The 15,950-nt window shown below is 38.8% G+C and overlaps 1 long non-coding RNA gene across 1 annotated transcript in view; it reads left to right on the plus strand.

Moving 5' to 3' along the window:
- The first annotated feature begins 8,624 nt into the window (after positions 1-8,624).
- LOC139076461 (uncharacterized) overlaps positions 8,625-15,950 on the plus strand; it is a 53,722-nt gene continuing 46,396 nt past the window's right edge. Inside the window, exon 1 of the long non-coding RNA XR_011528092.1 lies at positions 8,625-8,691. This is a non-coding gene — a long non-coding RNA (uncharacterized lncRNA). The remainder of the gene's footprint in view (positions 8,692-15,950) is intronic.

The raw sequence follows: 15,950 nt of genomic DNA on the forward strand, positions 1-15,950 counted from the left end.
TGCTGGAAAATGTGTGGCCACTTATACTAAAATATGTATTTTCAAACTCTATTTCCTTAGCATGCGATAAGCTGGACCATAGATTTAAGCCATCAAAATCAACTTCTGCCTATCTTTGTAAAATTCCCCTCCTTTCAAATTAAGACCAAATTAAATCCACAAATACAATTTTCGCAACTTACAAGTTTTTATCCCAATTTTTAAAAAACTTGGGGGCTGGCTCCCACTGTTCTGTTAACAAATGCTAGCATGTAATGGAACCAAACAGTGCTTAGCAAACGAATTTTCAACAGAAAATTCTGCAAAATGTGGCAGACACCATTGGTTGGCAGGCACAATTGCCCGTCTTTTTTATTGTCTTCCATTAAAGACAGTAGAATGTTAAAAGTTCACAACAACCTCTCTTGACAAAGTCGTATAAGTAGAACTGTATTGAGAATTTTCTGAGAAAGTGTTTGCTTTCTTGATGGAGACAGGGCTGGTGAAACACTGTCTCCTCTTCCTACTGTCTTGAATGGGGACGTAAAGTATTGCCTGAAGCCAGAGCTGTAATCCTGAGATTAAGAAGGAAAGCCCAAGAGAACTACAGAGATACTGGCCCTGGCATCCAGCTCCACTAAAACAATGCCATCAGCACAGAGTTAGAGCAAAAAAAATCTCTCTTGTTTCTCATGTTCCATAGCAGTTGACGTGTAAAGTTCAAAGCAGATAACTTTTTATGCCACCTAAGAGTTTTCAGTTATGTGCTAAACAGTAAGTCAGGGACTTTGAGTCTTTTATCCAAATTGTCTATGTGACCTTGGCCACATTGCTTAACTTCTATTATCTCATTTATAAGAAGACTATTATACCGACGTATCTTATAGGGATCTCACGAGCTCCAGTAAATAAGTCCAAAGTGCTTCATAAATGCTTAATGATGATAATGATCAGGCAAGCAGAACCGCTTCTCTAGGATGCAGAAATGAGCTCCCCTGAAGAAGGTCTCAACAAAACAGAGAGGAAATAGTATGTCTTACAAGGAGAGAATACGCATCTTCCTAAGGAAAAGTGATCGTTTAAACCCTGAGTATCTAATTGAAAACTAAATGGAGAAGATGAGGGTGTCGTGATTGGGTTTATTCAGAATGCAATTGAAGACTCATCTGTTGAAGATGAGCCTCATTATATTCTCTCTTCAAATTGTACAGCACAGGAAGTCATGACCAGGGAATGTTAGCTTATTCATCTCTACACAACAGCTCACCTTTCAGCCTCCTTCTTAAAATTTTGCTTACATTTTTTTTTCTGTGATAGAGAAAAAGAATTGAGATGTGAGTAGCTAAAAATAGGGCAATGCATAAAAAAACTATAATTTCAGAAAGCATTAAAATTATGCTCTAAATCAGCTTTAAAATGTAGTTAGGCCTGCTGAGAGCCTGTTTTGTTTTTGATGTGAATTCTTAGGCCTGGAACTATGGATTATCCAGCAGAGGCTCTGCCATGTAAATTCTCCAGAAAACAGCCAACACCCCATTCTCCTTCACTGGTGAGACTTGGATTAATTCGGGTAAAAAATGTCAAGTCCTCTAATGTCCTTTTGACTTTTTTTCTTTTTCTTATTGTTAGCAGCCTTCTTCTTTCCTTTGATATCCTCTTTAATATTTAAAATCTATACCTGAGTAGAGAAGCAAAGGTATATGTTCCTATGAACCCTGTGGGGACTGGAGTTGGCCACCCCAAGATATGTCTCTTTGGCATGGGGATTATTTGAGGCTGATTGCTTTTGATAAACTGGGACAAGGAAGGAGGCTCTGAGGAGTGGAATTTACTTACCCTTTGTTAGGAGACATTTACATTTGTAAGGTAAATCTCTATCTGTAAAGGTGCCTCCCTCTCTGTACCAGGAAGAAGAAAGGGAATGACCTTCTCTTTAGAAACTCTTAATCAATGCCAAAGGCAAGGACTTAAATCTGCATTTTGTTTACTGTACTTGTGTGGTAATCTCCCATGATCCCAAGGTTGGCATTTCTTTAAGGATTAAGCATCTTTCCTTAGGCTAGGAACCGATTGCTGCGCTCACCTGTGACCACCCAGCTCAAGACAATAGACTTGACTCCTGCTGTATCCATCAAGTGCTGTGCTGACAGGGCAATCTTGTGACTATTGTGGGAGGGACATTTCAATCATATGTGAAACAGCCTGTTTGGGGGTATATAACCACTCCGTGCACCCCACTTCTGCGGTACCCTTTCTTCCTTCAGGAAGAAAGGCCCCAGGCCATGGTCCTCATAAAGCTTTGTTTAACTTTCTCTTGCTATTCTGTCTCATGTGAATTTAATTTGTTTTCTGGCCACACGAACCCACATTAGGTAGAGGAAAAGTCTTCCTCCCTACAACCCTCAGAATTGTTCTGTCCATATTATGTGCGTTGCAATGTCTTTTTGGGCTGGATAGTTCAGTTGAATAGATATGTGCTTAATGAAGCTGAGTATATGGTTTCGATCCTATTTAATGAACTAGCTGGATTTTCACAAAGAAAAATTCCACTCATTAGGCAAAAGCTACGGTTTCAATTTGTTAATATGTTCTGTTGATTCCCAAGTGTGAGCAAGGGTGCTTCCATTGCTGAGATGACAACTCAAGGCAACAAATTCTACTGAAGGAAGGAAAGGATTAGCATCTACAGCATCATAGTGGATTAAAAAAGAATGAGCGAGAAAGTGAACAAAACTGTAATACATGCTTTAATAAGTCTTATTAAGCTTCAGTTTGGATTTTCTCTTCATTCCTGACTTGCTAGGCAACCTGAATTGATCTAGACTAGTAATATCTCTGGGACTCCAGTGTATCTATACCCCTGAAGAGGAAAGTGCCTTGTGATGAGTTCATGTTTGGAAAGCAATTGCCTCCTTTGGTGGTGCTCTCCCTACCCCCACTGCCATCCTCGCCTTCCTTTTTTTTAGCGCAGGCATCGTTTTAAGGAATCTGCTAGCCCAATAGTAGGCATTCCATTCATTTCAGCTGGCTTATCTTATCACTACTTTTGTCCTTTCTGTCTGGATACAGAAAAGTCTCTTTTCTTTTAATTGACAATTTATGAGTGTCCACTGATTCTCAGTGACTAGTACCTTTCTGGCCCATCAGGGTAGATCAGCCAAGAATGGATGCAGGGACTCTTTTCACAGTCTCAGACATACCTTCAGCAGACTTACTTAGTAGGTAAGTACATTATAAGGAATTGTTCTCCAGTATCAAATGTCAAACTTTCACTCACTTCTACTTTTTCAGTGCCAACATTAAAAATTGTTAAAATTTTATATTAAAAGTTGGTTTATTATTTATTTCTTTTTAAACCACAGCTAGTTCTTTAGCTCCCTGAAGTGCCTTTGACTGTCCAGAGTATTTCCCTTTTTCTTCTAACATTCATTATCCCTTTAGGCTAGTTTGTTATATGTAATTGGGAGCCAGTGTTTAAAAATATGCAGCATATCATGTTATATTTTCACTAAAATAACTTTCTTGTTTATATGATTTCTGAAAAATATAAAGGTAAGGCACGTCATCATGTTTCATATTAATAATTCAGCGCTTCATAAAGTAATGGTGTACTTTCATAAACTCTTTAAACTTACTCCTTAATGAGTTTCTTATTTTAATGGATCTGATTTTTCTAATACATTATGCGTCTTGAATGACATGTTTAATACTTATCCTTTAAAAAGTTATCGGCAAGATCGTAAGTGTAAGTATTAAAGGTCTTTCCTCACCTATGAGAAAAAAATAAAAGGGTGGGGGAAGAACTGCATCAATTATCATGAAAAGAGATGATGTCCTTTTGCAAGAAACACTTAAAAGATAATGAACATGAAAAATTAATTAGATTTCAAGTTGGAAGTATCTTTCTCTACTTGATGAATTTGATAGTGCTGCTATTGCTACCTTAATGTATAAAAGGAAAAATGTCAAAATTAATAAGATTGTCAAGAATAAAGGGAGTGGAATGGTTATCTTTGAGGGGGCTGAATACTCACTAGAAATAATAGCTAATTGGTATAAAGCTAACTTCAGAAAAGAATCAGGCAACATTGTTTTAGACATCTTTGACTGGCATGGTTTCTAAAAATACTCTAGTTTGCAGAGATTTAAATGCATTATAATGGAAATTGGATGTCTCTGGACTGAGAAATTAGTATTTGTGTCTGGCTTGTAACTTATAAACACAGTGCTGAAAGATTTTTATTTCTTGAGAGGAAATGAGCCAGACATTTAGGATTCTCATGCCTTTCATATTCCAATTTGTTCTTTCAAAAAATTTAAAAAAATTTTTTTTGGAGTTCAAAAAAGATTTTCCAGGGGCAGATGTGTGAAGAGAACTAAATGAGAGTTTTTATTTTAACCTCCCACGTTCCCCTCCTCAGTGATTATTTGAAAACCGTTTATCTCTGTGGTGATAAATAAAATCTGGAAACCTGTCATCTTGCAGCTTAATTAAAAAGTTTAAGAAAAATATTTGGAAGAGCCTGGACCAAATGCCCTCTTGAGGCACCTTCCAGTTTTCTGATGATTTTTCTGCTATAAATACTTAGATTTCAGAATTAGCATCCAAATGATTGAAATAATTTTGCTGGCTTTCAATAGCCTTATACACTGATACAGAGCTGTAATCTCTTATTGAGTGTCAAAAACACAATGGATGGTGTATTGTTGATGTTTCCCAGACTGTGCTCTGGACAAAGGAGTTTAATTAATCTATATAAAAAGAGTCTCTATCAATGGTAATTTTCAAAAGCTATGAAACCGTGTTTAGAGAATACGGTTTTGTCTAGATCCAACTGACTGACTTACAACCAAGTGAAATATCTGGTTGAGTAGCAAGGATAAGAATATTAGAGGCCAATATCCTTCTGAATTTAGAGAAAACATATTCTCTTGAATAATCTGAAACATCATAAACCAGGCTATGTCTAAAAATCAAACAAAACAAGTTTCGAAATGAATTCAATTCAGAAGATCCATGTGGCCGCCAATGCCATTACCACCAGTCAGTGAAATCCATCCTCAAGTGTTGTCAGTCATCATGATGGCAGCCACATTTATTCTTATACTATTGCCAAACTAATGGGAATCTGTGACTTCTGTGCTGGGTAGTTTTACCTGGATTTTATTTATGTTTTAGACTAGTTCAATTCTAGTTTTAAATTATTGGCTTATTATTTATTTTTTAACTGAAAGAATGCATGCCTACATTAATTATACTAAAAGAATAGGATGCTCTAAGAAGAGACTCAGAGTAACATGGCTTAAAGAACACAACATTTATTCTTTTGTCATGTAACACAACCAGGGTGAGCATTTCTGGCTGTTGAGTGCCTCTGTTCCACACACTTTTTCAGACATGTGGCCTGACCCGTCTGCATCTACAATGCATGCTTTCTAAAGCTCGCTTTGGTTACAAGGCAGGAAGGAGAAAGAAAGAAGTCAAAGATCACACCAGGTGCAAGTTGAAAAATACTTCTGCTCATATTCTATTGAAGAGAACTTAGTAACTCTGTCACATGTAGCTGTAAGAGAGGTTGGAAACATGGGTTAGCCAGGGGTGCAGACAGCAAGTAAGAAAAGATTTTGGTGGGCAGCTAGGAATCACACATTGCTTATCAAAAAACACAACTGAGTAGTGTACAAAGAAGAAAGAAAGAATCATCCTAAATTCTACCACTTAAAAATAACTTGGTGAATATCATTTTGTACATCTTTTTCTGGACATATACAGCGTGGACGGACAAATGGTTGAATGGATAAGTAAAAAATAATTTTGAAATAATGCAATCATTCTCTATAAAAATGCTACATTTGATTTTATTTAAATTAAATTTCATTTAAATTTTAGAAGAATAAGAGGCTGACGTGAAGCTTAGGAATTACCAACGTTTCTTAATCAATAAGAGATAGTAAGTCTTATGTTGTTCCACTAATGACATAAAAAGTTGTACAAGATGGCAGTCCTAATTTTTTTGAATTACATATTTCAACTTTAAACAGTATTTGTCAGGCAACCTGGAAGGAAAGATGGGGTAATAAGGACTCTTCTACTTCGTTTTTCCTTCCCTCTCTCTATCTCTTGACTTTTGTTTCAAATTATCGTTCTTTGTCAGCATTGTAGCATTACGTCTTGTTCTGCAAACATAATTCTCTCTGTTAATCACTACGAGTTCTCTATTTAAATGGAAGCAATGCTCAGCACTGGTTCTTTTACCATGACTTTTCTATTACTGAGTTTGCTTTTTAATTTATTACTTGGTTGGTTGGATTTCATTGTCATGTAGTTTTAAAATTTTTATTTACTTTATTTTTTAGCAAAGGGATTATCAGTTCTTCATTCGCAGAGTTCTTTCGTATTTGAGAATGCCGCCTATTGCCTTTCTACTTGAACACTTGGCTGGATGTCTTATTCTTGGTTACACATGCTGCTCCTTAATATGTTGTAGACATTGTTGTGTCAACTTTTGGAATTAAATATTGCTGTGAAAAAGCAAGGCCAGCCTGACTTTGCCCACTGTGGGTAACTTTTTCTACCTACATGCTTGAATGATTTTTTTCTTCATCTTTGAAGCTGGGTAACTTACTTTAGCTGTGCCTTGATATTGATGATAATAATTGTCAATTATTATGTGTAGGCCCTCTTCTAAACATTTCACGTATATTAACATATTACTTATATATTACAGCAGAGATGAATAACTGTGTATCCTGCAAAGCTTAACATATTTACTATTAGACCCTTTACAGAAAAGGTTGAAGATCCCTATTCTAAGTGATTGATTTGATTTTTAATCCTGTGCATTTTCTTTTTTTCTGTTTTTACCTTATTTATTATAGTCCTTTTCATTACATTTTGTTGTTGCTATTTATCACTTTAGTTCGGGCTCTTGTTTTACAGATGTTGTATTCTTACTACTTCTTTGTGTGTGTGTGTGAGGAAGATTGGCCCTGAGCTAACATCTGTGCCAATCTTCCTCTATTTTATATAGGATGCCTCCACAGCGGCTTCATGAATGGTGCGCATGTCTGTGCCAGGGATATGAATCTGCAAATCCCGCGTGGCAGAAGCGGAGCACCATGAATCTAACCACTGTGCCATGGGCAGGCCCCGTTATTACGTTTTTAGTAATGCATTTTATTAACTGCTCTTGTTTTTAGTGCTACTTTTTTTCTTCCAGACTGCCAGTCCCAGTTCTTACTTTGTCTTTGCCTTCTGTGGGCTCTTCTCTTTCTGTCTTTCCTTTTGACTGGAGCACTTTTGCATCGTTGCCATGCTGTTTCTTTCCGCCCTACCCATGTTTGACCCGGCGGCTCCACCCAGATCTTTTCTTTATTCATGATCTCCTCCTCAGAACAGTCAGCCTTCCTTCTCTTAGCTACCGTTTAATGCCTGAGTATTGCTTTCTACCCATTCCTGAGGGTGAAGGGGTGGAACAGGTGGAGAACGCTTGTAAGTCTCAATGAAGCCCTGAATGTGCTCTGCAGGTTTTTTTTAGATTTCATTAAATGTTCTGTACAAAGGCCCTCTCTGTCCAAAGCAGGGCACATCCCATCCTGTGAACTTCAGTGTGTTACCTCCTACTCGGCCCAACTGTTCTGGATAATACTCCCGAACTTTGCTGAGTCCTATCGTGGGACATAGCATCTTCCCCGGATGCCTACTTTCCACCAGGAAGCCTCTCCTCACCCTGGAGGACATTAGCAGGACTCTTCCAATTTGTTGCCAACCTACCTTTCTTCAGAACTGCGTGGAGGTATGAGTGAGATTGAGTCCATTATCTAATTTCTCAGGTAAAGCCCCATAAACAATGCTTTGATGATCAAGCAGTGCTCTGAAATCTAATCATGAATTTTCATTACAACCGCAAGCAAGCGGCTCTGACCCATAATTTTGAATTCTCTCTTTGGTTTGCAAACAATTTTCTCTAGAGTGCATTGCTTTCTACTTCATAGAGATCTTGGATATAAACATGGATCTAAGAAAAATGAAGCAAAACAAAAGACCCTCTTTGAAATGCATGTCTTGTGTCGCATTTAAGACAGTCGCTTACCCTATTTCAACCCTGCAGATCCAGGAGGAAATGAAAGAATGGCCACCTATCAAAAAATAGCAAACACTGAAAAGTTTTGACAAGTGGACTATAATTACCTCAGCTGCTCACTCCATTTTTAAAAATCGCTGTTAAGTAGCGATTAGGAAATACCTATTTTAAGAGTTACAGCCTTTATGAGGCGGCTCTTTCTCTTCCTCTGTCTCATTCCAGGCAGAAGAGATTGGGTAAAACAAATTCCGTTGTCATCTCTCCCACGTTGGAACTAACGGTTGTACTATCTATTAGTGTCAACCGAAACCTAGATTGAACTAATTATGACCTTTACCTTGCTCATTCCAAAACTCCTTATAGCCAACTGTTTCCCAGGAATTGCTGGGAAGAGCGGGAGTGCTACTGTAAACAAAACCAGTTTGGGGTACTTTTTACAGATGAATATTTGGGTCCTCTAACTAGGTATTTGGCGATGGTCATTGTCATCTCCTCAAGTGCACTGCTTGGCTCAGTAGTCCTGGTGTTCACTTCTGCCAGCTTGGCCCAGAGCCAGCCTCAAAATCCAGGAAGCTGCCACCAGTGCCTCAGTGTCAGCACAGGAGCTGAAACTGATCTGCCATCCTTGGTAAGTGTAAATGACTAATTTTAAAAATTAGAATGGATGAAATTAACATTACAGCCCCTTTCCTCTCTTAATTCTGAAAGTGTTGTAGACTCTTGGACTGTCAGGTGTTCCTCTTTATGAGAACAAACTTTGATTGCATCAGAGAAATACAGGGGTAACCATGAATATTCAGTTAGGCATTCACTCTCTCCGCAAATATGCTTTGCATGTCTACGAAGTGCTGAGCAGTGTGATTGCCGTGGGGAAGTTACAGTCTGTCTTTGAAGGTTCTCAGTCTAACAAGGGAGATGAATGCGCACACAAGAATGTTGTCAGAGCCCCAGCTGAGGCTGGATGGATTAGGGGAGCCACTGATTGTACCTCGGAGAATTGGGAGTAAGGAGTCGCACAGTTCCTGGTTCTCCTGAACTGATATTATTATTGATATGTGATTTAAAGACAACTTTAATATCTACTATCTTCTCTTTTTAATACTACTAATTAAAATTCATCAAAAGTAATAGCAAGAGAGCAGTTGGAGATAAATGTCTTTTGGGACTTGCCGTGGCTATAAAGCCTCTCTTAGAACCCTCCAGAGAACCTGCCTCATCTACATACAGCTGCCTTCCCACAAACGCACAGACCTCTCTCTCTCTTCTCAATTCTGTGCATTTTTCATGTCTGCTTTCTTGTTCTTCCTCAGTGGAAGTAAGTAGAGACTTCATCAGACTAGCTCAGGGGCTTTCAAAATTTTTTTGACCACAACCCATAATAAGAAACAAATTTAAAATTTTACCACCCAGTATATATATGTAATTAAAATAAAAATTTCATGAAGTAACAATTGTCCTATGTGCAATGCATTTTAATAATTTTCATTTTTAAAAAGTTATTGGTCATGACCAAAACATTGATTTTTATAACATACTGTTGGTTAATTCAAATTTTGAATAGCACTAGTCTAGACTATGTGGAAAGTAAATTCAGTGGAGAATATAAACCACAAGATACCTTTTAAACCAAATAGAATTAATTTGGGAACTATCAGTCTACTTCTCAGGAATTGTTGTGCTTCTCCTGAACAATGACATCATGAATTAGGTGATGTTTTTCATTGTGTTGATGCCAAGCTCAGTGCCAGATTTAGACTCCGTGGCACACATTTTGTGTGATAATTTCACCTCTGACTTCGTTTTCTTTTTCTTCTTTTTTTCCTGGCATTCTGAAGTTGTTTTGTAAAAATCCTGTGGTGTTACTTGTATTTTGTAAGATGCATTTACAGCTTTTGGATGAAGATGCAAATAAATAAATAAAATCAATATTTCTGGGGCCGGCCCCATGGCCAAGTAGTTGAGTTTGTGCACTCTACTTCAGTGGCCCAGGGTTTTACCGGTTCACATCCTGGATGTGGATGTGGCACTGCTCATCGGGCCATGCTGAGGCAGTGCCCCATGAAGCAGAGCCAGAAGGACCTATAACTAGAATATACAACTACGTACTAGGGGGTTTGGGGGAGAAGAAGAAGAAGGGGAAAAAAAGGAAGATTGACAATAGATGTTAGCTCAGGTGACAATCTTTAAAAGAAAAAATCAATATTGCTATTGCTGCTTTCAGTGCAGACAAGTGAGTCCTAAAAGTCTCTGAATTCTGTATTGTGCTTTGAATTGCTTTGTCTGAATTATGCGGAACGCTCCTTGCTTTTAATGTGTTTGTACCATCATTCCATTGTCACTAGTTCAATTCATGCACTTGAACTTCTTCAGTTACAGTGCAACAGAAATTCAGGAAGATGGCATGAAATCCACACCTGTCTCCCTAGCTAACACTGTGGAGAGGTAGCTCCATATTTCAACATGTTCCTTGGAACACTGTGTTCCAATTACCTTCCTATTGTAATTCACAGGTCGTCATGGTAGTGATTTTGACAAGAACAAAAATCTCTAGTGAAACTTTGATGCATTTATACATTTTTAAAAAACCCTAAGCATGCTAACTACTTCAACGATGACACGTCAAGTGTAGCCCTGAAAAGGGAGTTTGGCGCTTTGGAACATGGGTGGCGCTGTGACTACCCAATGGAAGGGCAGATATCTGCTTACACACAATTACCTATGGTAATTGTGTCCCTTGTGAAAACAGGCTTTATGCAGCCTAGTAGAATAATTAGTGAAGCCAGAGAAAGCACGTTAATATCAAGGTACCGGCTTAGAATAATTCACAGGCAGAAACAAGCACCAGCCTGTCTGGGAGTCTTTGGGGCTTCTGTCTTTCATCCTTGTTGGTTGCCAAACATGCCACAGATATTTTCCAAATGAACAGGTGCCTAAAACCAAAACATTGTATAGGCTATGTTGGGTTTTACCTTGCACAATTCTCATCATATGTGTGGACACCTGTACTGGCTTCAAATTTTTAAGCAGACTTTATAAGTTTTAAAGCATGAGTACTGACAAACAATTCAACAATAAACACTGCCTTTTGATGCCCATCATTGTGTTGATTGATTGCTTAAGAATTTTTCAAAAAATGCGCATGTAAATGATTCACAGATTTCCCAGCAGATTATTGACTCCTGGACCAAATTAGGCAAATGTGATGTGTTATTAAACATCAAAGGAAACTTGGGAAATTTATCTGTGTGTTCTCTGAGCTTATGCCACTGTTACTACCGTTATTATCATGAGCTCTTCTTGCAAAAAGAAAGGAGAAAAATCTAAGCAACAGTAACAAAGGGATGAGGATTTATTTCTCTGCATTCTCTTTCTACTCCTCTGTCAAAAGCCTCCTAGTTCTCTGTGGAGGTTTGCTAATCTTGTTCATTTCCTCTGCTTCTTCCTATGCCTAGAAAGAAGTTACGAGAAAAAACTTAACAAATATTTATTGACTACCTCCAGTGTGCTAGCCACTCTACTAACCCTTGGGAAAGAATGATGAACAAGCCAACACTAACATGTTCTTGGAGCTTATGTTTGCAAGGGGATGGCCATTAAATAGAGACTTACAAAGGGGATTTGTACTGCGAAAATCTGTTGTCTGGACTTTGTTCTTATCAACCCCAAGACACTGAAATGCTACAGTTTTCTGTTTTCTAAGTTGATGTTTTCCAGGAGGTTCGATTTCTGATGAGTGGCATTTCGGTTTCATGGCTTAAAGAAATGTTTTAAACAGATGTTTGAATAGTTTCCTGAAGAATCTGCCAGGAGGCCCCTCTAATATATGTCCCATAGATCTTTATATTTTCCTTCTAAATTCCTTAGGAACCTTAGTCAGATCTTTTCTTTCGATATCTATAAAGAAAATGAGGCTTGGTTAATTAGAATTCCACATAAACCCCCCACAGCGACCACAATGACAGTATTGCCTGCTTTTTGTTTCAGCCCAGCGGCTGATGGTCAAACCAAGTTTCTCCTACAAAGTTTCTCATATGTCCTGGTCGGCTGGGTACCTTTGCAATTTTTTTTTTCCTGGAGAATACGATGCTGTAGGAATAGGAATAGACGTTAATATACCTGAGAAGTGTCTTTCCGGACTATTGCAAATAAAGGGGAAAAAAGGAGCATACGTGTTTTTACAGAAGAATCATTTTCCTTTTAGCTAAGGATACACAATGAGATGATTTAATTTTAATGAGTTTTAAACTGTCATTGTCCTTTCTTATTCTTATATTTTCCAAATCAGCATCCCATTGTCTGTACATAAACCTGGAATGTTTTTAATATATTTTTAGAGCCTTATTTTTCAGAGACGTTCTTTTGTTTTGCAAACACCCCTTTCTCCTCTTTTTACCTATCTAGTTACTTTTCAAGAGTCTCAAAGCAGCTGTGGGTTCAACCACCTACAATTTTTAATCAAAAAGCTCAGAGTCTCAAAATAATATTTCATTGGTAGGCTGAGTTTATGCTGCAGTTTTATGAATTACAGTATATTTGGTATATTAAAAACAGTTTCTTATACACACAGATACTTAAAAAATATGTGATACTAGGGCCAGCCCAGTGGTTTAGTGGTTAAGTTCGGGCACTCTGCTTCTGTGGCCCAGGGTTTGCGGGTTTGCAGGTTTGAATCCCAGGCACAGACCCAGCACCACTCATCAAGCCGTGCTGTGGCGGCATCCCACGTAAAAGAGAGGAAGATCGACACAGATCTTAGCTCAGTGACGATCTTCCTCAAGCAAAAAGAGGAAGATTGGCAACAGATGTTAGCTCAGGAACGATCTTGTGCACAAAATATTAAAAAAATCAGTGATACTAAATATTAGTTAGCAGAATTTAAAACTCTTAATATTTTAATCTGATGTTTATTTCTTTATTTTTCGTGTCCTGAGTGATGAAAATAGTAAGAAAGCTGCAATGCCATGGTTTCCTCTTTGCTTTTATTACGCTTCTTTTTACCCACAGATCTTATAAAAAGTGTTTTTTTATATAGTGTGTATATGTGTATGTCCGTAGTAACTATAAACACCTCTCTCACACGTACACATATATTTACACAAAGTTCCCTCTCTTTTATTATGTTTATTAAGAAGAATTAGTAATAATATTATAACAACAAGGCAGTTCAATCATGGGAAATCTCGGATACTTCTAAAATTGAAGAGGTAAGGAAAATATTTTTTTGCCTGTCTCTTTTGTTTATTGAAAAAGTGATTAACAGCACTGATGGTATTAAATAAGGGGTAAAATGTCAATATTTGGTCTGAAGAACAGTTGATTTAGAGGCAGATGGCAACAGAGATTTATTATAGAAATCAGAACAGTCCAAATCAAGCCTTTTATTTACAGACATTTAAGACTGTGTTCATGATTTGCAGAAACAAGTGTAAAGGAATGAAAAGCAACAGATGGGTGCAGAAGGTCAAACTCTTACATATTGATTGATGTTAGGTTTCTTTTTGATTTTGCCATAGATATACTTAAAATGGAGAATAACTTATGAAAAAGTGGGAGGAGAAGGGAGTACGGAACAATGCACTAAGAATATGAGCTGTCAGTTCTAATCTTAACTTTGTTTTCCAACAATTTTGCAGACCTAAGCCCTTTGGCCTTTCTCCTCGGTAACTTGAGAACAATTGAGCCCAAAAACAGTTTTCTTGAGGTTATTTTATACACACTTCCCTTACCCAGGGTCCCCCTGACTGTAGTTTCCTTCTTGGACAGAGCATGGAAGGGCCCTTGTAGGTAGCATGGTGGAGGCAAGTCCATTTGTATTTCCCTCTCCCTTCTAGGTCCACCAAGATTTGGTATGTGTGATCCTGGTTTTGAGAAGTAAGACTTATTTTGTCTGTAAAGCAAAAAGACTTTTCTAATGCATAGAACATGTGTATACTTTTCTAAAGTGTAGACACTTTCTAATGTGTACAGTGATACTTGGGTTTTCCATAGCGGGCTTTAGATTTCTCAGCTGAAGTTAAACATTGCCAGGCTAAGTGTCTACTGTACCAAGCAAGACAGTCTTGTCCCATTTCTTTGGACCACAATACTAGTGAAGGCTCTAAACCCCTGAAGTTTGAGGTCAGGTTCGGCATTGGTCTGGAAGAACATGCTTGCCTAGGAAAACTTGAGTAGAGAGACTTGGCTGGCCTGTCAATCAAGAGAGCCCTTAGAAGGTGTGTGTATGTGTGAGTGTGTGTGTGTGTGTTTGAGAGAGAGAGAGAGAGAGAAGGAAGGAGAGGAGGGGATTTTTTTGGTTCTGGTCCCATTTGAGAGAGAAACTCTGAATTTTTTTGAAAGCTATGGTTTTTAGAGTTACCATCAGAGACCACCTGAAACTAATAAAAATGTTTGGGATGGAAGAGGTATGCAAGAAATAAATGGATGAATACGGGACTAAAAGAATAAAGACATGAAAAAGCCGGAAGTACTCCACTTTATACATAAAACCATCTCTGACAGCATGGATATTTCCCAGAAGCTAGTCGAACAACTCAAAGGTTATGTTAAGTAGGTATTGAGGTATGACTTTAAAGCAATTTCACTACCAGAACTTAAATAAAACAAAATATGGTGACTTTGTTGGAGGAGGTCATCAATGGCACTGAGGGGGCCAGAAAACGTTTGACGTTTACCATGTACTAGAGTACATTCAACCCCAGTGTCAACCAGAGTCATCACCTTTTGTTTATTTCTAGGCAACCAGTGAATAGTGAGCTCAACATGAGGCCTCCCATCACCTCCAATGGCTCTCACCTGGAAGCAATTTTGGCCTGCATCATATACCTGGGGCACGAGAAGCACCCACCCTGAATAGGACTGTATATCTGAGGTTTCTCCTGGAGCAGGTGGAGCATCAGGGATGGTAGGAGCAGATGGAATCCCTGGGAGAGTGAGGAGAGCAAAGAGGAGGATGTTGTGGTGATTGACAGTGAAACAACAAAATGCCCCAGGACATCTAACCTCTAATACGGAGGAAAGCAAAAGCCTAGCAACAACCACCCCAGTTAGCGAGACAGCCCCCAATTTAGGAGACATTCAAGATGAGACAATATACTCCCACTGAACTTATTGATATAGCTGCCAAGTTCCAGCAAAAGGCCAGAGAAATTATCCAGGCATGGTTAGTGCCACTATTGGGTGGTGGGTGGGAGGATGTGGATGGTACTTCTCTGACCAGGCAAGAGGCAGAGAAAATGAGCAACATCACCATATACCCTGCCCTTCTGCAGCACCTACATGATGCTCAGGGAGTTCGAGGTACTTATTTACTTATAGATGGAATTATTCTATCCTGCAGAGGCTTGGCTCAATGAGGGTGATCTCCCTGGGCATGTGGGACTCTAGAAATCTATAGACGAGGTACAGTAAATTCTTAGTGAGCTGGGAATGAGAAAGGCCATCTACAACCCTGTCTTTGAAGTCCCTGATGAGGCCTCATTCACTGCAAGAATGAAAGCCAAGATGTTCCAGTCCGCCCCCAGCACCTGGTATGGGACACTGTGGGAAAGAAAGACTTCAGACAGAGAGGGAGCTTGAGAAGACAAAAGGCTGTAACGAGCCTGGTAAAAGTAACCCAGAAGCAAACGTGGTTTGTCCTTCTTGCTGCTGGGACCCAACTTGAGAAGATACACTGGCAACCCAATGCTGTGCTGGTTGGCCTGTTGAAATCCTTAAAACCTGAACAACAGTTCAGACCTGCCCCACCTTCCTCCTGCCATCCCTGATTCTCCTCCTGCTCCAGCAGAGGCCTCAGGGATACACTCCTATTTGGGGTGGGCACCTCCTGTGCCCTAGGTATAAGATCAGCCCAAAATTGCCTCCAGATGAGGGCTATTGGAGGTGGTCAGA

The sequence above is a fragment of the Equus przewalskii genome, chromosome 16 (assembly GCF_037783145.1).
Source record: "Equus przewalskii isolate Varuska chromosome 16, EquPr2, whole genome shotgun sequence".
Lineage (NCBI taxonomy): Eukaryota > Metazoa > Chordata > Mammalia > Perissodactyla > Equidae > Equus > Equus przewalskii.